We start from the raw sequence: 26,837 nt of genomic DNA, 5'->3' as shown, positions 1-26,837 counted from the left end.
TTATAGATTCACAGGAAGTTATGCAGATAGTACAGAGAGTGCCCTTGTGTTCTTCACCTAGCCTTTCCCAGTGGGCACAGGAATGTGATGGCCGGCTGATGACTCATGAAAGTATGTGGCATTGGCCACTCAACATCACAAACAGCATTGCTGCTATCATAGGCTCTTCCAGCATGGTAACCAGCTCTTAAAATTCCAGGCAGTCTTTGCTCAATTTATATGGTAACTGCATTCCTGAAATATTCAACGCTGTTAAAATTTGGAAAAAATTATTTGTGTTTATATGTAAAAAATAGATTTAAGCTCAAGGCTTAGAAATTTATAAATAATTTTTGACCTTCAGAAATTAAAGACAATTCCTTCCTTCTGGGAGATGGTCCACATGTTGTAGGATGTCTAGCATTCTCAGACCTCTGCTACTAAGTGCCAGCAGTGTCCCCCACCCATTGTGACAACAAAATTTTCAAAATGCCCCATAGGGAGTAGAACTATCCTTTTGAGAATTACTGAGATAGAGAGACAAACAGGACTTCTCTGTCTTCATGTCGGTGTTGGAGAGAAAATTCTCAATGTGTAGAGTGTTGATTTGAACCAGTATGACAATATTGATGTTCTGATGTATAATGTTTTTTATTCTTAAAAATAATATACTTTAGGTATATGTTGGTTTTGCAAAGGAACAAATTGAGTGCTTTGAGTGTAGCTGGCAGGTTTGCCACTTGCTGAATGTGAGAGCTCTGGAAGAGCTCACTATGGCTTGTCTTCTCTGTGAGTGCAGAGCCCTGCCAGCTCCAGTGTGAAGAGCTAAGGTTTCTTCATCAGCAACAGAATCGTTTTCCTACCTCAGTTTCTAATATATGCAAAGCTATTTTGTGGAATATAAAAAATTTTTGTCAACGATTTAGCATCATATAGATAGAAACTTTAAAAAAGGAAAGTGTTTAATAAAATAGGTTGCTGCTGTTCTCGAGTTTTGAGTCCAGAATCTTATGGGGTGAAGTGGATGACATTTAGGGTTAGAGGCAGAATTAGAGGTTTCTATTTTTATGATTTTCTTTTTTAAAGATGACGTTTTTAAATGTCATTAAGGAAATGAGTGTAAATCAAGACAACGAAATAGCCTTAAGTGAAATTGAATTCACTTTTGTGGGTGTGCCTATGTGAATAAATTTCAAGGTTCTCAAGCAGTGTATATAATTATGTGTGGAAGCACTTTTCAAACCACATCCTTGGGACATCTTCCTCCCTAGTTCATGTATCAAGACATATCTAATTCATTTCTATATTCTATTCATTAGAAGTAGGTCCAGAGGAGGGGATTACATGGCATGAAAACCAGAGTTGGGATCACGGGTGACATTGTAGAGGCTGCCTTACCCACATTAAATTTACTTTTGTAGTTTGCTAAAGCTTGGAATTACAGTATTATGCTTGTTGAAACTTGAATACCTCATGGCAGTGTAAAGTTTTCAGTGGGTAAAGTTATGTTTGCGAAGATGAATACAGAAATCTCATTCTCAGTAAAATGTATTTTTAAATTCAAAATGTTCTAAGCTTTTTTTTTTTTTTTTTTAGAGGGAAAGCAGAAAGCTCAACAGCATATGAGAGCTTCTCACTGTATTAAAACAGTAAACCATAAGACTGTTTTCTCTTTTATTTCCTATGTGGCATAAGTGACTTATGAATTGCCACTGTGGGTGAGCCTTTATTCACTAATCCTCTTTATTGTTAATTTTAAACCTCAGCATTGTTATGCTTTTTGAAATCATTGTACTTAGTATGTTGTTTGCTCAAAAGAATTTTCCTTTGGTCGTGGGTGAAGAGTATTGAATTTGCTGTCCCTAAATCAACTCTCTTAGTTCTTTTTTTAAACTAATAATTTTTCTTTGCTCTCATTTACTTGCTTTAAATTGGAATGTTTGATTGCTAAGAATATCATCCTTAAATGAAATGTTTGAGGCAGAAAGTTCTAGTTTATTTTTCCTCTTTGCTGGGGTGCTGGATAGATGACAATTGCTTTTGGAAATATTCTAGATGATTATGTATGATATTCTCCTTAAGCAGGACCACGTGTGAAACAATTCTGAAGAGTACATTGTATCTAGTAGACACTTAATTTTTATTGATTAAGTTTATACAGTTTTTCTTTGAAGGTGGGTAGGACAATTTAAGGCCTAAATATAGAAATTTAATAATGTAACTAAAATCTTTTGCCATATCTATGTCATATTACTTTTCTATACAGCTAGTATATTTCTTTGGTTTCCTATTAAAAAACACAGTTAAGTCTTTATTATTTTATTTTATTTAATTTTTTTTCGTCTTCAGCACCTGGTCTTCCTCCGTAGTCTCCCATCCAAGTACTGACCAGGCTTGACCCTCCTTAGCTTCTGAGATCAGACAGGATCGGGCATATTCAGGGTGGCATGGCTGTAGACCCAGTTAAGTCTTTAATATCCAGGGCTTATTGAGTTATTTATATTCTTAGTATTGAGTTTCAATTAATAGAAGCCCTAGTCAAGTATTTTGTTTTCATTTACTTTAGTTTTCATTTATTTTCAGTGCCTATGCATTTATTGTCCCCCTGCCCCCCTTCTCTTCTTTGACAGCAGTGAGTATCAGAAGTCATCCTAGATACAGGAAACTAACTGGTGGTTGCCAGATGGGAGGGGGGTGTGGAGCTGGGTGAAAAAGGTAAAGGGATTAAGAAATACAAATTGGTAGCTACAGAATAGTCGAGAGGATGTGAAATACAGCATAGGGAATCTAGTCGGTAATATTGTTAACAACTATGTATGTAGTGCCAGGTGGGTACTAGACTTATTGGGGATCACTTTGAAAATTATATAAATGTCTAATCACCATGCTGTGCACCTGAAATTAATATAAAATAATATTAAATGTCAACTGTAATAGAAACAGGAGTCATCCTCAGTTTATCCTTTGCATAACCTGTTCTCTCTGACACAGCCTTCCATCATGACTTGATTTAGTTGTTTCGGTCACACCCGTTACAGTTTATACAATGGGGGATTTCCAGTGTTGTTAAGCCTTCCTTGTCACCCATCACCAACCTAAATTTACCAGGGTTCAAGGTGTGCCCTCCCAGGGGGTGGGTCTGGGACTCTAGTTCTTATATTTTTGGTAGAACGTGTTCGTAGGGATTTTTTATTCTGTGAATGAATAATAGTGAAATTAATTCAAACTCAGTGCTCCCAGGATTAAAACGTATTTACCTGTTACACTGTCTGTGAGTTGAAAGTCCATGGTACTGGATTGCCTCAACTAGAAAATGATTCATAATTAGGTGTAGTTCTGTAGAGAGCATGACATAATAGAGGAAAAAGGAAATTGCGGGTGAAACGGTGACTCTCAAAATTTGCTTGGCTCCCCTACTAGTCTTTGTTTCAAAGCTTCTCTTCTGCAATTAAGAGATCTAGTGTGTGGTGGAGACGCTTTAGAATAATGATCTGCCACTTTCTAGCTGGATTACTTGGAAAAATACTTAATCTCTCTGAACCTGGGTTTCCTGATATTTAAAATGGGAAGAATACCACTTCTGTGGAGATTTGCTGAAGGTTGACAAGTACACACAAAATAATATGTAGCACATGAGCGTGGTAGTTTGTGAGTACTCCAAAACATTTGGTAAGATTCTAATACTCTTATTCAGCTGACATTTCCAAGCTGAGCTTTTTCCTTGTCAATTTTTAGGCCTGATGGTGTGAGGTTTTGCTTAAATGGTCTATGCAGGTAATTGTAGCATTTTCTAACCTTTCATACTTTAGGCAGATACTGGGCAACAGAGAAGGAAGTACTGAGTGTTTACAAAGGCTGTCAGGAACAAATGCCGTTTAGGAGTGAAGATCAAAGGTGGGCTCATAACTAAGCTGCCAGTAAGGAAAAGTTGGTATAGGAAATTAAATTTCATGCCTAAAACTTTAATATCTGAAAAGGAAGTTTTGTCTTAAAAGAGAATTTTAGAACAGCATAGTGAAACATCCACAGGAAAGGCAAAATGAGAGCATCATTTATTTGGTATTTTACAACAGTTGTCAGAAAAATGTGTCCCTTACAAGTTTAACTGGGGACCAGAATCTTGGTCATTGTACTAATTTGAGTGGACTTCGTAGCGGTTTTTGGGACATGCTGATTTTTTAGAGATCATCTCAGTCTCAGTGGATAGGGAGACAGGAAGGAGAAGGACGGACGGGTTGAGCTCTTTGCTGCTGTGAATTTCATTAACCACATAGTGGGTAAGATGAGAGTGCAGACTTTAATTTTTTTTAATTGTGACTGATAATTAGTTATAGAGTTCAATCATAACTATATTTGAATCTATCATGCAGATACCCTGGAAATATGTATTTTAGAAATGAGAAAGTTTTAATGTAAAGTAAGGCTCAAAGTAAAGGATTCAAAATGGCATCACAGACTTTGAAAATGGCTTTGGATTAAAAAAAAAAGTTGTATATACCGAAAGAGTTAAAGAGAAACATTCTTTCACAGATATTCAATGAAGTATGTCACTTATATTGTCTAGAAGCCTCCTTTTGAGAGAACGGCAGTACCTTTTTTGACTTGAGTCTAAGACTTAAAACTAAGATTCATGTAGAAAGGCAAGTAGAAGGATAAAATTTTAAGAGAAGGTAACAATAGATGGTACCTATCTGTTTTTTTAGCCTGAAGTTCTCCATAAACTTGGAGCTTTGCACCGTAAACATTTTATTGGTTCAGAAGGTCAGAAATCATCTTTATAAAGGTGAATTTGGGGAGAAGGGAGGGCAAGGAGTAGGGTAGGGAGAAGTATATCTGTACAGGTCTGTCAATCCAGATTAGGACCCTAGTCCCTCTGCTGGTTTTACCTAACATGTCACTGTGGGTTTGATCCTCCCCTTTGAGCCCTTGTTGAGTGACCCTGATCATGGGGATGCTCTCAGTCCCCGGGACTAGAGCAAGAGAGGCCCATAGATACAGTTCTCACTGTTCTCTTTGAGGCAGGTAAACACATCCTGTCTTGAGATTAATGACTGATCCAGTTGATTTGTCATTCTTATTTCAGTTCTGTAATTAGTTGATCAGGACAGAAGGGGATCCACAAAAGCATGTTGTACATATTGACAGTGGGATGTTTTCTTGTCCCTTATCTCAGTTTTCATTTTAATGCCAATTTTTTTTATTCATATCCTTGACGAGAGACTGTTTTTCGGAATCGTGTGATTAGAAAACTGCTGACTTAAGATGCCAGCTTAGGTTATCTGTTATTACCAAAGACACAGGTCCAGGTCACAGTGGCACTGAGCACAGACACACTCTCCAGTTGTGACCTACTGTTCTTTATTGCAAACAATAAAGAACAAAATGTTCTTTATTGCAAACAAGCTACCATGTGAGCCTCGCGAAGGGAGGATTTCTTGTGCCAGGTATGCCCTAGTGCTGGGCCCAGCAGTTTTTACTGAAGCCGTCAGTCCCTCCTTTGTCTCTGAAAACTTTTTGTCTTTGGCCCACTACACTTGTTTTGAGGACCTTGGAAGGATGACAGTATCACCATGATCAAAATCCTCAATTTGTAAGCTTGAGGGATTTTTTGCACGTGGTCCTGCATCTTTGTTAATTAACCCAACCCATGTTCTCATCACTCTTGACATCTTTGGCTTTAGTTGTGTCTCTTCCTGCTATTAGTTTAAATGCTATTTATTAAAAGGGGGAAGGTTATTTCTATGAGAATTACTTCTCATAGAAATGTTTATATGTGTGTGGTTTAAATCTGTAACCAAATAGTCTGAAATAGTTTTTAGAAGTTAGCATGGATTCAGTTTAGCCTAATTTGTTTAGAGAAGCCTAGAATTTATAGATGTTAGAAGACGGAAAAAGAAAATCTGCTTGATTTTGAAATCAGTGACTTTTAACAAGTATCCTTTAAAAAGGACAGATTAATTGTAACAAAATGTTCTTTATTGCAAATAAGGTACTTGAGAGTATGTCATGTGTAGCTATGTGGATACATAGGAAATAGGTAAATATAAAATATGGTTTTTACTTTCAAGAAAGTTGGCTTATTTTGGGAGGTATGGAATAAGATAAAAGATGTTAACCTAAGACGGGTTGTAGAAATAGCCATTATGACTTGGAAGAATTTTCATTGGTTTTGTGAACAGATGCTTCTGTATTTCTCAGGATATCAATGATCCAGAAACATTAAACAGCAACAACAAAACAAACATATATATGTTGTCTTTCCTTGACAACTGATTTTTGTTGCATTTTTCCACAATATAAAAACCACTTGCAGTATGTTATTCAGGGGAAGCCACTTTTGAAGGTTTTTGTTATAAGTGTGACCATTTTTGTTCTGTTAACATGCTATAAGCCTAACAAGCATTCTCATTTTCAGATATTTTCTAAAGTTTCCTAGATTAGAAATATCTGCTCCTTTTGTGTCTTAAGTTTGCCTTTTCCCCCTTGTTCTCCCCCCGCCCCCCTGCTCCCCGAGATCATTTTCATGGCCCTACTTATCCCCAGCATGCTCTCCTGTGATTCTCTGCTGCTTTCTGGGTTGGATTTGAAATGAACATCCTCTTTGATTTTATTAATCAAACATTTAAATGCCTAGAGTTCACACAGCTCTCTACCATGCCCTATGGCCCTGTGAGAGGATGTTCTCTCTTCTAATGGAGTTCTCAGGGGTCTTGGGACTAGACTGAGACAATCGCCATGGAAAACAAATAGGGACACTGAGGAAGGAGGGTAAATAATCTTGTTTTTAGGTGAAACCACAAAATAATTCAGCCCAGATCACATCGATTAGTAGAGGATTTTGTTGGTTGGAAACTAAAAATACTCATTCAGGGAAATCCATATACTTTAAAAGAATGCTTTAACCACATTCAATAGAACTTGCATTTTATGGTATGAAATAAAAGGTGTATATTCGTCATTCAAGTGGGTTAGGATTTAAGCTACAAGGAAGGCATGGGGTAGGTGGGGGTGGGAAGAGAAGAAAACTTACTACTAAATTAATGAAAATTTAAAAATTTCCTATTAACTGTTCAATCTTAGTCTAAAACTTTACTTCCAGTCCTCTGAAAATTCACTATACCCTGAGTGGTATCCTGTTACAACTATTGTAAATAGCTAAATATTTACTTTTATCCAAACTGGTTTCTTTTGTTAGGCAGTGGTAAAATACAAAATTGTACTATTTGACCAGAGTATGAGTTACTTTATGTATTTGTTACTTACCACTCCATGTGGTAAGGTCTTAGAAATATTTGTCTGTGCCTTTGACATTTTAACTGACCACATTCCAAGGCTTCATTGGCGGTGGTCTGGCCTTACATTGGAGGATTTTAAAGGTAAACCTAATTGTAAGTTCTGTCACCTGTGGCACCTGGTGAGTTCATGATTTGCACCAGTTCACCTGTCCTTCGAGGTGTGCCTGGAGCTTGATTGCCAGCTTCTCCAAGGGTGTTCTAGGTGCTTGGTTTGTTTTTCCATTTGTCATTCCAAATGCCCCTGGGTCATGGACAGTGTCATCTAGTTCTGCTCCTCAGTTGGGCGTGTGTGAAGAGGAGAGGCTTTGTATGTACACAAGGCTTTGTGGACCTGAGCCAAGCTGGATTTTGAGGACTAGCCCTGAGGACATGTCCTTGGGCTTGGAGACAGCAGCAGGCTGAAGTGACCTACTGTGTTAAAGGAGGGGGTTTACCTACTATATTGGCTATTTTCTTCCATTCTCAAGCATCTCATGATGGAACATTTGGAAAAATAGGTACTGGTAGAAGAAGGAAGAATTTCCACTCACTCTGAGACCAATCTCTGTTAATAGTTCAGTGTAGTAAGGATAGGCTTCCTTGAAACAAAATCTTTGGCTGATATATTCTCAAACAGCTCTTGGCTCTGTAAATGGATGGAGTAAGTGCCACAAATCAGAGCACTGTTTTCTGGCCGTTACTGAATACCTGCCTTTTTAGTGTGACAGATAATAGCATCCCATTCTGATTAAAAACAGATGTTGTATGCACGATCTGGCACTTGGATTTTGTTCGAATTTTTTGGAAAGAAATTCTATTTAATTGAGAGACAGTAAGTATTTGATACAAGTGATTATCTTTGATAATGTAAAAGACTTTAAAATGCTATGACTGGTCTTCCTATCAAGCAGCACCATCTTAGCTTCAGATATATATATTTTTGCAAGACTTTATTAGCTTTTATTATGGCGTCAGGAGCATTTAAATGATTCTTCTTAAAAGTTTATTACATAAATAATAAAAAAAGGCTGAGTTAAGTTCGTAGTGCGGCAGTCTGTTCCTGCTGCCAAATTGGGAATGCTGTCTGCACAACATGCTAACTCAAATAAGTTATTTCAGGTTGTCTTATTAAGGTTTGAACTTGAGATGGAAAGGAGACAGCCTTTGTCATACACTTCTAATGTGATTAGAAGATGAGTTGTTCTCTTTTCTTCTCGTTAGCTCATTCCCACTAGTGCATTACAGTTTATAGACACATTAGAAGCTGGATTTTTCTTGTTCCACAGGAGAATGTCCCACAAAAATTGTTATTCTCTAAGAAAATATGACTAAAATATAGTGTATTGGGAAAAGCATATTAACAAATTAAGGGAACTACATGTCTCAGATGTATAACCAACTTTATTTCCCTGTCTTGCTAGCAGACTACTATGCAAATTAGAGGCGGTATTGCTATTTTAACCGTAGTCCTCATCAGCACAGCAACCATTCTATTTATTATGGAATTATGTTCCAGGTACGAGGCTGAGTATTTTATTGCATTTAGTAGTTATAACAACTCGGTGAAGGTATCATCATTTTGCATTTGAAGGGATGGTCAGCTTCCCTAAGATCATGTCGACAGTGTGTGGCAGCGAAGATTTGTCTGTTAGCAAAGCCCATGCTTCTCTCTGTGCCTCCCATCCCCAGTTTACAGTACAAAATAGTATAAATAATAAAAGAAAAATGACTCTTAAGTCACTACCAAGAATAATCCAAATCGACACAAGAAAGTATATGAACATTTAGACAACTTAATCAGTACAGACAAGAAATAAAGGCTCTGTGCTCCCAGCTCATCTTCTCTTCATGTAAACATGTTAATTGTCTTCTGCATAGCCTTCTAGGTTTCTAGGCTTTTAGGAGAGAGAGAGAGTGTGTGTGTGTGTGTGTGTGTGTGTAGCAGGTAAAAGTGTGCTATAAGAAGACGACGTTGGCATGCGAGAGAGACAGACAGACAGACGGAGACAGATGGGATACAATCCCAGTTTTGGTAGCACAAGTATGTCTGTAGCATTCTAGAAATAGAATTGCTGGGCCACATTTCTTTTAGTAATCTTTTCTGCTTTTGCTTGAAATATAAATTAATGTGTTTGACTTTCTGTATTCTGTATTCCATTTTTTTTTCTTTTTCTCTCAGTCCCAAACTGTTTTTAATTCTGATAAGGCACCTCCATATGGCTTTCTGTTTTCATATTTTTTCTGAATTTTGTTTGTTTTTCAAGATGATAACTTTAAACTCATTTTGTCAAAACTGACTCATTCCACAAAAATTAAATTAATACTTTTTAATATTTTAATTGGAAATTTATTATAATTATATAAATTATTTCAGGGGAAATTGACATCTTTAAAATAGTGAATTCTAATTAACCAACAAAAAATATAATCCAAGTATATATGTAAACTTTTAAGCCTTCTTTTTTGTCACTTCTTTGAGTTTTAAAGTTTAAATATCATATAAGTTCAATATACTTATTGTTTTCTAGGTACTTAACCTTTTTGATTACTATTGTCAAATTTTTCTCATACTTTTAGGCTGCCTATGGTTTATATGTAGGAAAGCAATTATTAAAATGTTATAATCTTCATGAATTATTTTAGTAATTCAAGTTAGTCTCGGGTTTTCCAGGTGTGCAGTTTTGTCATATGCAGATAATGGTAATTTTGCATTCTTTCTGTATTTGTAACAGATATTTTCTTGTCTGTTTGGCTGCACTGTCTAGCACTTCCAGAATCTCGTTAGATAATAGGGTGTTAATAAGTACCCAGCAAACAGTGCGCTAGACCACATAATAATGTTTGGGTGAAAGGGTCTCAGGATCTACCATGCAAACACGCAATTGTCATATTTATAATTTTTGAAAAGATAAAGAGAAAATAAATTAAAAACAAAAGTATGTGGGGAAGGTAAGAGGATAGGAGTTTGTGAGGAATAAAAAAAAAATGGGAAAATCTAATGGAAGAAAATGAAAGTTGTTCCATATTGTTGGGCTGCACTTAATGCTGTGTTGCTATCTGTTGATTCAGTCAGTGCTTCATGATCAGTTAAACATCAGGCCCAGTGTTATATCTGACAGGTGCTATGAAGATAAGGATAACATCCTTTCATGAAGTGCCTGTATATAGAGGGTACTCTGTAAATGTTTGTAAAAGGATAAATGAAGGGGAAATTCCTAGTGATTAGAACAGTAGAAGCCTGAATGTTATAAATGTGTCATAGAGGCACAAATTGTCATCAGATTTTATAAGAAGGCACTTTGTTCACCTTTACGGTTGCATTCTCTGCAACTAGATCAATGCCCTGCACAGAGTTACATGCTCAGATATGCATTAATGGAGGATAGAAATCACTGTGTATTGCAGTTTTTGGCAAGTGTCGTGGAGGAGGTGAGCTAGGTTTTTGCTGCTAGCTAGAGTAGATGGAAAGAGAGAGGCTGTTACTTGAAATGGAAGAGTTTGATACAAGTGAACTAACTATCAGAAACAGGTTTGAGGGCAGATCCGTTCTGTTTGAGGTACAGAGTATTTGCAGAGTGGCAAGGAGGGGTAGGGGAGGGCGCAGATGTGCAGCATAGGGGTGGTCTGGTGGCTGAGATGCAGATTGCAGCCTTGTGTGATTGGCTGGCTTAGGCACTTTGTCCCACAGTTTCTGCGTTTTTCTATGATTGGCAAGACAGGAAAGAGGATTGTCCAGGTGGTACCCCTATATCTATTCCTGCACTTCACTCCAGGTGTTTCACTGAATTTGGTTTAGGTTTCATTGGTTAGAGAACTGTATCATGTGGCCAGCCCAGCTACAAGGGATCCTGGAACAGTGAGAAAGTTTAGCTTTTCCATCCATCTTAGGCAAAGACAGCAATAGACAAAGGGGCTTAGGGATAGATGTTGAGGCATTTGGTTGCAGGGCCTGCCACAGAACCATCCTAAAAAGCTGTTTTTGTAGCTCGTGGTCTTCCATCTACTGTATTGTGAACATATTTCAGTATCTTTCACAAGTGGTTTTTCAGTCTTTGTTAGTCATGGAGCCTTTGATTAAATGAACTCTTGTGAGGGAGCTTGGTATGATGAACTGTGACAAAAATAACTGCTTTGGATTTGGAGAAGATATTCAGAGGAGAAGAGCCAAGACCACCTGTTTGAGCTCCAAACTCTTTACCATAATACCTCTTCTGGGACTCAGTTTGAGGGAGGCAGGCCAGGTATTGTGGAAGCCTCCTGAAGCTCAGTGAGACTCCTAGAAAGGAGTACTTGTGACAGGAACATTTTCACTTTTCGTTGAGTGACGTAGAAGGTGGCAGTGGAAATTACTATTAGGAAGATTTGTTATTGCTTTTATAGCTCCTGATATTTTGCTTTTACATTTTTTTTTTTTTTTTAAAGAAGCAGAATATGTCCTTGAGCATTTAGAAACGACCTCTCTTTTGAAAATACAAAACCATGTGGGGCTTGGGCTAGTGGTAGATCCTAAAGAAGAATGTCCAGGTGGGAAAGGATTTGACACCTAAATCTTTTCCAAAGATTATGCCTCTCTCTAGAGTCCTTTCTACTTTCTGTAGCCATGGTCACACCCAGTCACTGGAGCTCTTTAGAATCATGGCTCAGGTGATAAATTCATAGTCCCTTTTCCTGATTTTTAAAGCTAAAGGAAAAAACCAGCAAACTAGTCAGAGAGTGTAAACAACAAAAACATTGATTTACAGTGAACAGATTTCTATCCTTACAGTATCAGCGACAGCAGGAGTGAGAACCAAATTCTCTTTAAAGATATTTGGTTTCCACTGTAAGGAAGGTTTCAACAAAACAGCGCATAGGAGCAGAAACTAGGGCTTACCTTCTAATTCCTGCAGCAAAGGACTGAAGATCAAAGCAGAGACCCCAAAAGCCAAAACTGTAGGTCTTCACAGATCTGCCTGAGCATGGCTAAGAGATTATTCTTCTTCTTACTGGAAGAAGATATGGTTCCTTTTTTAGTAAAAATGTCACAGAAATTTATTAAAGTTTTATAAGTTAATTTCCCATTGACTCAGTAATAGAAATAAATAAATTCCTGTTTCTAAGAGGAGCTTTCTAGAAACTTAGAAAGTTAGCATAGAAAAGAAATTGGGTATGTATATAGCTGTTCTTCTGAGTTTCTTTCATAATTTTTAACCTTTGTAATAGTTAAAATAAATGTAGTTTTTATTTATTACAGGTGTTTTAAATAATTTTTCTCTATATGAAGTTGGCTAAAATTTTGGGCTACTTATGGGATATTTGCAAAAGTACTTAGAAATCTGAATTTGAGACATTTGACTTCCGTAGTTTTAAAAATAAATCATGTTGTCAATATTTTGAAAATAGTATTAAATTATTTAGATAGTAGAGTTATTCTTAGAAGCTGCTGTGCCATTTCCTTTATACAAACAGGGTCACTAAGTTCACCAGTAGGAGGTACGCGTAAGATCATTTCTTGTGTGTAGGAGAAGAGAAGCCCTATTCCAGTATTCCTTCTAATTCAGAAGAAACTATTAAAGGAACTGTATGTTTTACCATGAAGTTTATGAACGTGAGTACAAGGTATTTTTAGAATCCTTAATCATTCAGTGCTTCTAAAATCTCATGTGTGTGTGAGTGTATCTCATTTTTGTGAATTTTTAGCACAATGCTGCTTAGAGGAGTACCTTTAATGAACAGACTTTTGATAGTTTGTTGTGGGATGGACACTGGTATTTTTTTGTTCAATTATATCGTAGTCTAGGCATTTTGTATACATTAAATCCTCACACTGATTCTCTGATGTAGGAGGTATTATTCCCATTTTGATAGAAGAGTGAACTGAACCCTGGTGAGGTTAAGTAACTTGCATTGTCTCTGTAGGTGAGAGAGGCAGGATTGGCACCCAGAATGTCTGATTCTGGATTTCTGGCTGGAATGGAGGAAGTCGGGTCACTGGGCTGTGAGGTGATGCGGCCACTTACTGGAGAGCACATAGTGTTGAGGGGAGAGAACTGGGATTTCTCCCAACTTGGAAAGTTAAAGATTTTATTACCTATTCCCCCCAAATGAGATGTGTGCTAAAGGTTATATTTATGAGATCTTATCAGAGGAATTATAAACAATACATGATCTACACTATCAAAAACTATAGCAAAGACTGTTGTGTTGGAACTTGCAAATCTTTGTAAAATGGGAATATTGTTTGTTCCCTCCAAAGTGATTTTTAGAAATCTAATGCATTTAATAGTTATTTCTTAAAATGGGAAACAAAAAGGGAGAACCTTTGATATTTGAAGAAAAATGTATTTGGTCACCTTATGATCATATCAAGATAGAACATTTGTGGGTTTTGGTGATAAATACTTGACATTTGTAAACTGCTAGGAAGATTTGCTGACATTGAGAAACGGCAATCTACTTTTTACAAAGATGTGAAGCTTTAGTTCTCTATTTTTTGAACTAAAAGTTTAATATGAATGGTCATTAAACATGACTATCTGTATTAAAATACTAGCTATGTTTGAAAAAACTTAAATTTTAAAGGTTGCATGTATGAATTCCCAAGGCTATTTCTTCTGGATCAGGGCAAATAATTGTGTTAGAAATTTTATATTGGAGAGCACTATTTTTGTTTCTGCTTTAGTTTTGATTTTCGAAGAGTAATAATCCTGAAAGGAAAAATGAGAGCTTTCCATATAGGAAAATTTAAAGGTTAATAACTATCACACAATTACGTATTTAAAAATTTTAAAGGTGTAGTAATAGAAGATATGTTCACAGTTGCGGAATCCTCTGGGATGGCACGATGCATCCGGAGATTGCCAATGCTTGTAGCCCTAGGTGGGACCTAGGGGTGTGAGTTCTCATCCCATCCCTTCCACTAGCCATTTGTCAACTGATGGTTGTTGGCACCAATTCATCACAAACAGGAATCCCAGTTTGGGGTGTGGTGAAGAAGGAAACTTTATTCAGTACAAACAGCTCAGTTGTGATCCAGCACGGCTGCAGAACAGCATGGCTGTTAGCGACAGCTCAGTAGTGTTACAGTTCATTTATGATTCAGTGTGGCTGTGGAATGGCAAGGCTGTGAGGGGGACCTCTGGCGAGGCGGCCCTTGGGTGCAGCCCCTCTCCAGATAGATAGCCCCACTCCGTTCCAGTCCCCTCTGGTCCATTCCTTTCCCCTTTGCTCTGCCTTGCTTTACCTTGCTCTGCTCTGCTCCAGACAGCTGTCCTTGATGTTTCAGTTCCATTCTGGGAAACACAGTCTTCAATCTTAGGTGGACAGGGAGAGTGTACTCTCCTAGCCAGAGGGGAGCTAACTTACATAGATAGATCCCTGATGGCTCTGACCAAATGCAAATGAGGACTCCAAATCTTCACAGTTTGATTGATTCAAAAAGCACTGTTCTGATTGGTCTGAGTGGGGCTGCTCTGATTGGTCTGTGTAGATGTTAATGGACATATAGCTGTGCAGCTATGATTGGACAGGAGAAGTCTCAGTCCTGTTAGTTGAAATATGATTCCTGTAACTCCTTTATAAGTGCAGCTCAGAAGTGCAGGCAGGCAGTTCAGTGCAGGCTTCTAACTAAAGCATGGCTTGCTTGAGAGGCCCCTGTTTAGCAAAGGGCTGTTAGGCTCTGTTTGTAAATTTGAGCCCAGTTAACCAGCAGGGGCTCTTCTTGATAGGTATCTTTCTTGGGGTCAACAAATTGATGGGCCAGAATGTGTGTTTTCTTTTCTGAAATTTTCCCCTTTGAGTCTCATTTTTCTCATTTGTATAATGACGAGGCTGGTTTCTTGGTTACTGCTGTTAATTTTCTGGGGTCAGGACAGAGACTGGATGCCTGGGAAGACACACAGGGTCCTTCTTATTTCTGCTTCCTCCAGCTCACTCTCCACAGGATCCGGAGGTGGAGGATTGAGCAAAAGATTGAAGTGAAGAAGCAAGTGCTAGGCATGGCTGGGTCTCCAGCTGGAGGCACCTGAGCTCCTGGATGTGCAGTAGTTTCCTGAAGCCTACCGACCTTCTTCTGATCCCTGAGGAGAGTATGTGTCCAGCAATTATAATGAACATTTGGAGAGAAACTTTCTAAACTCCCTTCTTGTCAGACAGGACCCTCATATGATCCTGTTTTTATTTAAAATTTTGACATTTTTGGCATTAATTTTGATATTTTTTGAATATCAAAATACTTAGCACGACTGCTGAGATTTTGGCGTTCCCCTTAAATTTTGTCTCAGAGGCAGGTACGTCTCGTCTCACCCCAGCCAGCCTCGCTCCCTTCATTGCCTTGTAATAAAGACTGTAATTCTTTGTTGTTTGTTATAAAAAGTAATTATCAAAGCCAAGTAATTTGGAGGCTTACACATGAGATTCCAATGATATGGTAGAAAACAGATACCTGTTTATGCCAACTTAGTGGCTGGGCAATAGCAATTGTAAAAACCTGGCATAAAATAAAAACAGAGCTGTAAAGGCAGAGCCTCTAGTCCCATCCCTTGGGGTAAAAGATGCCTTTTAGTCTTTCAGGCCTGGAATGTAATGATACACAGCCAAATACTGGAGTAACTTTAAAAAATTTTTGTTAATTTTGAGATGGAAACGTAATATCCTTGTTTTTAATTCCTCTTAATAGTGAATGTGTATTAAAACTGGGATTTCTCATGGAACTGCTTCAAGATTTACATGGAAAATGAAAATCTCCCAACATCAGTAATATTAGAAGAAATGGAGCTATGTGGCTTTTTGCCTTTAAACTATAAAATTAAGTTGCTGTGCTATTATTATATCAAAGTGACACCATGGAGAGCCATTGGACCAGAGTGAATTATAGGGGCCACTGATTGTTAGGAACTGGGCTGCACAGCAGGAGGTGAGCATCAAGTGAGCCAGCGCAGCTTCACCTATATCTGCAGCCACCCCCCAGCTCTAGCATCACCGCCTCAGCTCCACCTCAGATCATCAGATCATTAGATCATCAGATCATCAGATCATCAGATCATTAGTCCCTGGTGCCAAAAAGGTTGGGGACCGCTGGATTAGAGGCTATCAAGCCAAGAACTGGGGTCTGGAGATCTGGTGCGGCAGTAGATGCAGTTAATCTCTTGGTTCCTCATTCTGTACTTCAGTGAAATGAAGATAACGTGTATTTTCATCCTCCCAAATACATCTTGTAGACTTTTATATTTAATGATTTCAAATTCTTAAGAATCATTCCGTGAGTTTATAAACAAAAACCAGTCACTTTTTGGATTGAAGCATTTTAGTCAACTTAGCTTTTCTGAGTTGTATGTGCTTTACTGACTTCTGTGAAACTGTGAGATTTCTCAGTGAAGTGCATAACATGCTGATTTCATACATGATAAGGAATAATAAGATCCCAGAATCTCTCTCTCCAGGGTAATGAGTACCATGGTGGCACTGACCAGCGTGGGAAGAGTTTCTGTGCTGACAGTGGGTGCCTTGTTTGGTCTCTGGTCCATTTGCTAGTGGCTGTGTTCATCTGCCCCGGGGCTACCAGTTCTGTGTGTTCAGTCCTTATCGAAAACTATAAGGATTTTTGATGTCCCCCCAAAAACCAACCAACCAACCAACCAAACAGATGGGAATTAGCTATTCTTCTTGTTCATCAAAAATTTTTTAAAATAAAAATAAATACATTTTCCTTATAAAAACATAGCAGTAGGCTTTTTCATAGGCAGCAACCTTATTTCTAGGTTTGCTGTTTTATTGTGTATGAGATAGGGTCTGCCCATCTGCAAATATACCGATTTCATTAAGCCATGATGTTCAATTTTGGGAAGAAGTTTTTGTGTAAATAAATTATTTGTCTTTATGTGTTTTGTTAAATTATTTGCACTCCCATGAGTTTTGTTAAAAGTTGAACTCGAGTTGGTGATTTGAGGTGTCGACAGTGTTTATGTCCACCAGATCGTCACTATACTAATATTTCTACATAGATAGACTTTTAAAGTTGTTCCACGTTTTAAACATTTTAAACCACTGTTTACCAATTATACTGACTTAATTTTTTTATTTTGTGAAGTCTGGATCTAAAAAATGGTGTATATCAATTTTTAAAAATTTCAAATGAACATTCTGTCTTTGACTAACTAAGGGAGGGAAGGGAACATTCTAATATAAAAGAAGCTGATGGGGAAGGCATTTTGAAGCTTCAGAACAGATTGATGAAAGTCGGAGAGACCTGGGGAGATGACAGGTGGAAGGAATGGGAGGTGTGAGATGGAGGTGGGAGCCAAAAGAACAGTTCAGCGCTGAACATATTTTTTACAGTCCTGATTATCAGGAACGAATGATAAATCTCCATTTTGTTATAACTGACAAAGGTGACTGACAAAGTAAGTTGTCTGGTGCTACTGCCACTGATTCAAAAGGCTGGTGACTGAGGTACTTGGGTCATGAAAGAAGCTGAATTCTAAATTTGTGTTTAGGGAGAACAGATCCAGTGATACGTTTTTTATTCTTTTTTATTTTTTATCGCTTTATGTTCAGAGCATCTGTGTCTCCTTGAATTAACTACTATCACAGAATCTAGGAGAGCTCTTAGAGTCATCTTCTGCCACTTAGTTAAGAGCTTTTCCCAGTTTGATGCATCTGCCTCCCAGCTTGATATGCACCGGTTGTAATCTTGGAAGAGACATTGACAATGGACCACCTCTCTTCCCTCTTGCAGTGGTTTTATATTTCCTTCCTTTCTCTTCGGGTGGGGTTTGGGGGTCTGGCTTTTACCAGCTGCAATCTTTGTTTTTTCTCTCTCTTTAGCTAAAGTTAGCCATCTGACGTCTTTCCCCCCTCCTAGTAACTTCTCTGTGAGTGTGTTCTCTGTCAGTGTGTGGGAGTGTGAGCCCTTGGAGTGTCACCGCACCCTTTTTTTCATGATTGCCATGTGCCTATTCTGAGGTCTTGTTCTACTCTTATTGTTTTCTAATTTCTCTGAAAGAAGATAGAGATTATTTCCTGCTCAGGGTCATGAAAATGTTTTATGTTATATGTACGGAGACCCTCTATGTGTTTAGTTCTAGGGTATCGGTTAAGAGAACAGTGCATGGAGTTTCTCTTTTCTGCTCTCACTTAAACATCACAGCACTAGTGAAATCGACTGTTCAGGATGCCTCCCTAAGTTCAGGAAAAGCTGTCAGACGTGGTGCTGGGAACGGTGGAAGGTGGTACCTGCAGGGCAGTCTCTAGGAGTATGGCACAGGGTAGGGCTTGTCAAGGTAACTGGGGTTCTGTGACAGAGGTTCTGAGGCCTTTCTCAGCTCCCCAGCACAATTCCTGTTATTCTTTCCCCTCTTTCTCTCTCTACCTGCACCTGTGGGATTTTAACATTTTAATTAATATAGGGCCAGTGGACACTTGCCTTGTTAGATCCCTCAGCAGTGCTTGAATTTATTGATTACTTCCTCTTTTGTTGAACAGCCTTTGGTTCAGTATTAACTTCATTTTAAAAATAAACTTTTAATTTTGGAATACTTGCAGATTTATAGAAAAATTGCCAAGATAGTACAGAGAGTTCCCTTATACCCCTCACCCAGTCCCCCTTGCTTTACATTGATATATTTGTCAAAACTAAGAAACCAACAACTGTATGTTACTTAACTAAACTCCAGACTTTATTTGGTTTATACCAGTTTTTCCATTAATGTCATTTTTCTATTCTAGGATCCAGCCTATTACATTACGTTTAGTTGTCAATAGTATTTTAATTAAAAACTTCCATATATTCAATGACTAGTAATCTTAAGGGGGTGGTGGGGAGAGAGGGATATCTTCTAGCTATAGTTTTTCTTTGTTTCCATTTGTAAACACTTATTTTGTTCAGATATAGTAAACATAACCATTCACTGAGCCCATTTGTACGTGTTCTGGTTTTATGTTTTGTAGTATTATGTACTTCGAGCATTTTAGATTTACAAATAAAATTAGCAGTAGTTCACATGAAGCAACAGTAGGTTCTCTTCCATTTTAATGAGGTACTGAATACCTAGTATTTTTGATATGCTGCGGAGCTGATTAAAAATAGGATCTGGCAGTATGACCAGTTGGGTCTAGTACCAGCTTTCCCAGTGGTGCTTATAAAAGCCTGATCATTTCCTCCAGCTATCTAATAAAAGCATTTTTCTTAAAATTATAGATTGTGTATCACATAGGATGGTCAGTCCAATATGTGTGGTAGGGGCGAGGGGAGGGGAGGTTGTATTTCTCAGTGGGTTAAAACTGGCATTAAAGGCAAAATGGCATAGATATAGAGGTTTGGTTCATCCCCACTTGCTACTGCATCAAAGTTGAGTTGGAAACACGAAGTAAACAGCAAGCAGTGTCACCTGAGGTCTAGAGGAACAGAAGCCCTACAACTAGGGAGAGAAATAGGAAATCACCCTGCAACAATAGGAGGTAGGAGGGGGAGAAGACTCCAGGCTGCTTGGTTCCCAGCGGCTGAGTATGACAGAGGCTACAGCAGTGGCAGATGCTTCTTAAAGGGGCTGTGTCCGCAGACAGACTTCTACGGTGATAGACTCACTGGCTGGAAGCACCAGCATTGGGTCAGCTGCTTGGGGTGCGGGGTGAGGGCAGTGGGGGAGGTGCACACCAGGGACTTACAGGAGGACATTGAGTTGTCAGAGCGAAGGCTGGAGGCAAAGCAGAAGTGACAATGGTATCCATTGTTCCTCTGTTGCGCCCTCCCCACTCCCAGTGCGTGGACACTGCGCCACCATGGCTGTGACGTCGTTAAACTGGATAACAGAGGTCACTCTGTCCATAGGATTCCCTGAAATCTACCTTTCCCAACTCACGGCCTCACCCAAGCCACCTCCAGGTGTGTCCACAGCGAGTCCTATGTCTCTTGCTGAGCAGCTCCAAGACCTACACTGGTGGCAGCTGACCATGGTTTCTGGCATGGCCTGTTTAGGCAACTATAAGCACAGCATTTGTGATTGCTTGCTGAATCTTAATAGGTGGCCCTGGAGGGGCACAGGCTGGGGCTAAGTTTGACCTGCAGCTGAAACCCTCTCAGGACTATGCCACTGGACACCTACTTCACAAATCTGCACTAATTAGACCAGGAGACTTAGGAGCTTTGCTTATTAGTACATAGAAATAGATACAGAAAGGCAGCCAAATGGGAAGACAAAGAAACAGAAACTATATGAGAGAACAGAACAGAGATCCAGGAATAATGGAGTCAAGTAATTTAACAGATGCAGAGTTCAAAAGACTGGTTATAAAGATGTTCAATGAATTTAGGGGAAGAGTAGATGAACTCAGTGAGAACTTCAACAAAGATGTAAAAAACATAAAAATGGAAATGGAAATTATAAAAGGGAATCAGTCAGAAATGAAGACTATATTATCTGAGATGAAGACTATGTTAGAGGGAATCAACAGAATGGTTGAAGAAAAGGCTCAAACCACCAATTAAGAGGATGGTGAAGCCAAGGACACCCAATCAAAATGGCAAGGAAAAAGAAGCCAAGGATATGATAATAATTTAAGGAGCCTGTGGGACAAAATTAAATGTAACAACGTTCACATCATAGGGATACCTGAAGGAGAAGAGAGAGAACAAGAAATTGAAAACCTATTTGAAGAAATAATGATGGAAGATTTCCCTAACCTGGTGAAAGAAATAGACATACAACCCCAGGAAGCTCAGAGTCCCCAAAAATATAAACTCGAAGAGGCCTACACCAAGACATGTTATAATTAAAAAGCAAAAGGTTAAATACTAAAAACAAGAGAAAAGCAGTTAGTTACATATAAGGGAAAACCCATAAGACTGGCAAAAGAAACTATTCAGGACAGAAGGGCTTGGCACAAAATATTCAAAGTGGTGAAAACCCAGGATCTACCAACCAAGAATACTTTATCCAGCACAGTTATCCCTTAGAGTCGAAGGACAGATAAAGAGCTTCTCAGACAAAAATAAGCTAAAGGAATTCATCAACACCAAGCCAGTATTACAGGAAATGTTGGAGGGACTTCTTTAAGAAGAACACAACATGTATCAAAACATGAATAAAGAATGGTATTAACTACATATCTATCAACAGATACCTCAAATGGAAAAGAATTAAGTACTCCAACCAAAAGAAAGGGTGGCTGAATGGGTAAGAAAACAATACTTATACATATGCTGCCTATAAAAGATGCACTTCAGATTAAAAGACACACAATCTAAAAGGAAGGAGGGGATGGAAAAAAATATTGTCTTGATGGACCCAAAGAATATTGTGCTGAATGAAGTAAGATAAAGACATACCACATGATTTCATGTACGTGTGGAGTCTAAACAAAATAACAACAACAAAAACGGAAATAAACTCAGAGAGACTATTTTGAGGGCTACTAGGTGGAAGGGGGTTTGGGGAAGGTCGTGAAAAAGGACAAAGGGATTAAGAAGTACAAATAGATAGTTACAAAATAGTCATGGAGATATAAAGTATAGCATAAGGAAAATAGTCAACAATGTTGTAATATGTAGAGGAAGAGGGGTACTAGATTCAGTGGAGTGATCGCTTCATGAGTTATATAAATCTCTAATCACTATGCTGTACAGCTGAAACTAATACATTATTGTATGCCAACTATAAATGAAAAAAACCTCATTGAATTGTACAACGTAAATATGAGCGAGAAATTATCTATTTCAATAAAGTTGGAAAAAAGGAAAAAAACGCTTTAAAAAAAGAATAACAAAATATTCGAGTCTATTACATGCAGTAAGACCTATAGCCTTTAGGATAAAGCTCAGAGTCTCAGCTTATTCAACAAGCTGTCCCATCTGGTCTTGCTTTCCTCCCAGCCTACTTTGAGGTACATCCTGTGTTCCACGTGCTCTACCTTGCTCACTGTCCTGCTCACCACCTGCTGTCTGTCCCAGGCTTCCTGGCCATGGCACACCTTGTACTGGGGTCCTGTTTCCCTGGATTCGTATCAAGCTGCCTTGTTGTGATTTTTACCCCTTCCCTCAAATATAAGCTTGTTGAGGAAGGGGAAATGACTTTCACCTCTTTTGTTCCGGGGTAAGTGCTATGCAGCAATATTTGGGCAGGTGTCCTCCCAGTCCATGGTGAGGCCAAGGTTTACTGCATGACTTCATTTGTCCTTGAAGGCAAAATGTAGTCAGTACTTTGAGAAGAGCTTTCTGCTTTTGACTTTTGTTAGTGCAGAAATAGAAAATCCTCTTTGCCTGACCACATAATCATAGAATAAACTTCGACTTCTGTTAAAAAGTGAAAAGCAAATTCTATAAAAGAGGTACCTTTGACCTCACAACTGTTAGCTCAGCCACCTAAATAAATACACTGCAGTTTGAAGTTTTGGGACCAAGTCAGCACCACACAGTGTTGTCCCCTGCCCCCACCCCCTTTCATGGTCCCACTAAGATGCTGGGATTGTCTCATAAGACATGAGACTTATTCCTCCAACCTTCTGGAATGTATGAAGTAACCTGTTTCCAAAATTTCAAAATAATTCTTAAACTTTCTTTTCTATAGTTGTCATTTTTAATGACTGTAGACTATAGTGCAGAATTACTTATTTAAGCAATCTATTTCAATCTCATTTTTTTTTAATAATTGTTACTGGAAAAAAATCAGCTTTGAATTGAGTGAGTGTAACACGTTTTAAAAGCATGGAGGTGCATGAAAGGTGAACTTACCTATTCAAGGAAACCATTTTTCATTCATTTATTCCACAGACATTTATAAAGCACGTGTTCTGTGCTAAGCCCCATTCTAAGTGTTGAGGCTATAGCAGTGAATGGGAAACACAGCCCCTGATCTCTTGCACTTGGCTAACAGTCCAGCTGTGTGGCTGGTGGTGTCTGTCACTGAGATTAGGATGTTCAGTAGGAGCAGATTTGGAGGGGCTCAAAGCTGCATTTGGCCATATTGAATTTCAGTCACTGGCAGTATTTTTTGTTTTTGTAAAGGCCAAAATTCTGTACTCATTTTCTCATGACCAAACAATATCATTACACCCTTCTGATTTTCTGTTTTGCAAATTTAAAAATTTTGTTGCAATATAATGGTCATCTATTTTTCTTTCTTTAGTCATCATGTGTGTATTAAACAAAAACGAATATTTTGTTTTGATAGTCTCCTCTTCACCTCATTGGTGAGGGAGGGATTGCCACTCTAGGTTTATGGGGATGGCCAAACCCATGACACCTAGCACTGGACAGATGAGACTGATAGTCTGATAGTCACATAAATACAGCCCAGGGGAAGAGAACACTGGGTGCCAATCAGGAACACATGGGAGCTCCACTCAGGAACAGAGTGAACAGCAGGGTTTGTGGAGCAGGTTTTGCAGTATCAAGAGGGTTGGGGTGCTCTAGTTGCCACAAGAGGATGTGATCGATTTTGGGTATGATTTTGAAAGTCTTAATTGCTTGTGTAAAATATTTGGGAAAACACATATGAAAAAAATCTGTAATTTTATCACTCCAAAAGAGTTTCTATTACAGAAATGGGGTTTATACCATACATAAAATATTTCATTTAAAAAATTGGGATTATACTACATATACTGACTTGCTGAAATGATTATGGGCAAAGTATACTGACATCTGCCACTTACTTTGAAATGAATAAAAAATAAGATGGATTAATTGTTTCACATTTTTTCTATTATAAAGGATGTGATAAGAGTCTGAATAAATAATTACATACATTTACTTTAATTGATTAGGCAAAACATTTGAAGCCTCTTTGTTAATGTTAGGTAGCGTTTCGATAGACATTTCTGATGAAGTCAGGGAGATAGATTGCTTGACGTGTAAGCCAGATATGGGGGCTTGCAGGCAGACTGGTTGAATTGGAACAGATCCTTTGAGGAAAAGAGTGAAGGATAAGGCAGAGGATTTAGAATGCAGTTAGTTACTTTGGGGTTCAATGCTAGATTGAGTCTGGATTTCAGGTCGAATCTGGTGAGCAGTCTTATAATCATCAGTACATATCACATAATATCTCGTGATATGGAGGTATCATAACTTATGTAACCACCCCTATAATGATAATGATTAATATTTTTTCCAATATTCTGTCAAAAATAACTATCACTACAGAATCTTTACAGATTTGTGTGTGTGAGTTTTTCCTATAGAATATAGATGACTTGCTTGGAGCAAAGGGAATATACATTTTTAATGTTTAAGATTATACTGCCTTAAACTTATGAGTACTGTTTAAGATATTGACAAATTACATTGAAAAAGATACTTTATACTCTCTACCTGTTGTGAATACTAAGTTATATGTTAATTTTTTTTGTCGATTTGGCAGTCAGTAATTAGTATATCATCATTAATTTCCCTTAGTACTTGTGAGTCTCACTATCTTCTTATGTAAACCTACTTATCCATTTTTCTTTTGAGTTGCTTATCTGATGAGCCCTTTAGAATAGTAAGTTTGTGAGACATACTGAAAATATATTTTGTATTTTCTCTGTCATGTAATTTTTTTTTTTTTGGTGGTGTTTACCCTACTCTACAGAAATTTTAACTTCTGGCTTTTGGGTTTTATATCTAGTCTTGCTTGAAAAGGCCCTATTCCCACAAATTGTAAAGATCTTTTATTTTTATAATCTAATACTTTAAAAATAATAAAACATTTAGAATCCAAACGAATTAATCTGGAATTGATTTTTTGTTCGGTAAGGTGGTAATCTAAATTCTTCCCTCCATCACCCTTCCCCACCACGGTGTAGAGCCAGTCAGTGTAACACAGTATCTAAAGTTTTGTATCCATCCATTTTATTTTTCAAACGCCCATATATTTCTTATGTACAGTCAGGGCACATCTTCACTGATGGGAATTTGACTGATTTTTAAGTGCAGAAGTATAGTAGCGAAGTGTTTTTGTGAAGTGTTTTATTGACATAATATTATGTATTTACTTTTTTGGGATTGTAGAATATTGATACATTGAATTATAAAATTTTTTTAAATAAATTATTTTTTAAACTTGAGGAATAAATTGGAACTTCCAAAATAAAAACATTTGCAGATTAGGAAATATTTTGCAGTTCCTTCTTTATGACTTTTAAAACTGCATAGTTTGATTACATACTCTATACTTTTTTTCTGAATGAGTGATGTTTTTGCTGTTTGTTAAGTTCAGTTTGTCAGTGGGAAATAAGTGGAGAACAGCTGTGATTTTACTTTTATAGAAGCACAGTTTACTCTTGTGAATTGTAGTTAGTTTAATATTAGAGATTTTGAGAAAGACGGTTTATATTTAAGTTTGAATCTGCTTATCAGAATAGATTGATAAAAACTCTGATTATGCTTGTCACTAGTTTTTTTTCTTTAAAGCTGGATACTTTTTCTTCTTAGTGACAACATGGAAATATGTTTGCATTAAAATCTAGTAATAAAGGAAATGTCCCGTCCGCCCCCCCCCGCCCCCGCCACATTTTTGTCTTAGAAAGAACACTTTGAGGAGTGGTTGTAATGGGATTTTCAATGCCGGCAATTGCTGGCGGTGGTACTGGGACAGTTCAGCTTCCATGTGCAATCAGGAAATGACTGGTTAGTAAAGACTTGGTTAGTCATGCTTTTGTGCATGATTAATGCTGTTATCTTTGAACTCTGGTATAAGAGCTAAGTAAGGGGGAAGCATGTGTTTCATTGTAATAGAGAGACTTTTATGTTTGCAGTTGATAGAGATGTATTGCTGAGCGCCTGTGTTTTTTTTTGAGAAACTCGTTTCCTTGTCCAATCCCAGCCGACTCCCTTCTTGCAGTGTCACCTCAGAGAGCAGGAGATAGAGAGATACAAAGAATGGGTTGTGAAGTGGGGAAGGGCACTAGACCAGGGTCTCCATAGAGGAACTCCTCCTTCCAGGAGTGCCTGGTGCTGAGGGCAGGCTTGTTCTCGCTCAGGCATGGTGCTGTTTGTACTGGCCCTGACCTACTGCATGCCTCACATTGCGTATGAGTGCTGCTGGGGGAGGTGTGGGCTTGTCAGGGATGGTTGCCCATTTATCCATATGCCCAGGTTTGTTATTAAGACAAGTACAGATATTATGGAGTAAGATGGAAATTTTACATGCATTTAAAAGATAAAATCAAGATACTCCAAAAGAGACTTTCAGACATTTCGTACTGGGAGTAGGGGGAGAAAAGTGTTGTGCAGTTTACTTAAGACCGTCTACCTTAGTGTGTTGTCCATTTTGCTGCTTTTTACATTCTCTTGAGGAGAAAAATGTGAGTTACATTGCAGACTTGACTATACTTTTATTGATGTTATTGGTGACTGTTCAGTAGTGTAACATTTTCATAAGCTTGCACATCTCAGTGGTGGTTATATTACGTTGCTTGCCTTCAAGAGCTCTTTGGTGGTGGGTCTTTAGAATTAAAGGCCTGCTGTCTGTTTTTTCAAGGAAGAGTTAATAGCTGTGATTTATTTTATAAAATAGCTATTCTTTTTTGGATTTAGTCTTGCAAACTTTTTTCCTTTTATTTTTAACTTACCCATTTTGAGAAGCTGAAAATGTTTTGGGGTTATTTTCCATTTTACTTGTCTTTTTGAATTTA

General features: G+C 38.0%; 1 protein-coding gene and 1 pseudogene across 6 annotated transcripts in view; one reads left to right on the top strand and one right to left on the bottom strand.

Moving 5' to 3' along the window:
• PARD3 (par-3 family cell polarity regulator) overlaps nt 1–26,837 on the top strand; it is a 616,019-nt gene that overhangs the window by 44,433 nt on the left and 544,749 nt on the right. The gene's annotated exons all lie outside the window — the stretch shown is intronic.
• Nucleotides 2,320–2,438, bottom strand: LOC120584168 (uncharacterized; annotated as a pseudogene).

Source organism: Pteropus medius, unplaced genomic scaffold (assembly GCF_902729225.1).
Source record: "Pteropus medius unplaced genomic scaffold, Ma_sr-lr_union100, whole genome shotgun sequence".
Classification (NCBI taxonomy): Eukaryota; Metazoa; Chordata; class Mammalia; order Chiroptera; family Pteropodidae; genus Pteropus; species Pteropus medius.
The sequence above is the reverse complement of the archived record's forward strand: the minus strand, read 5'-3'. Positions and strand labels throughout refer to the sequence as shown.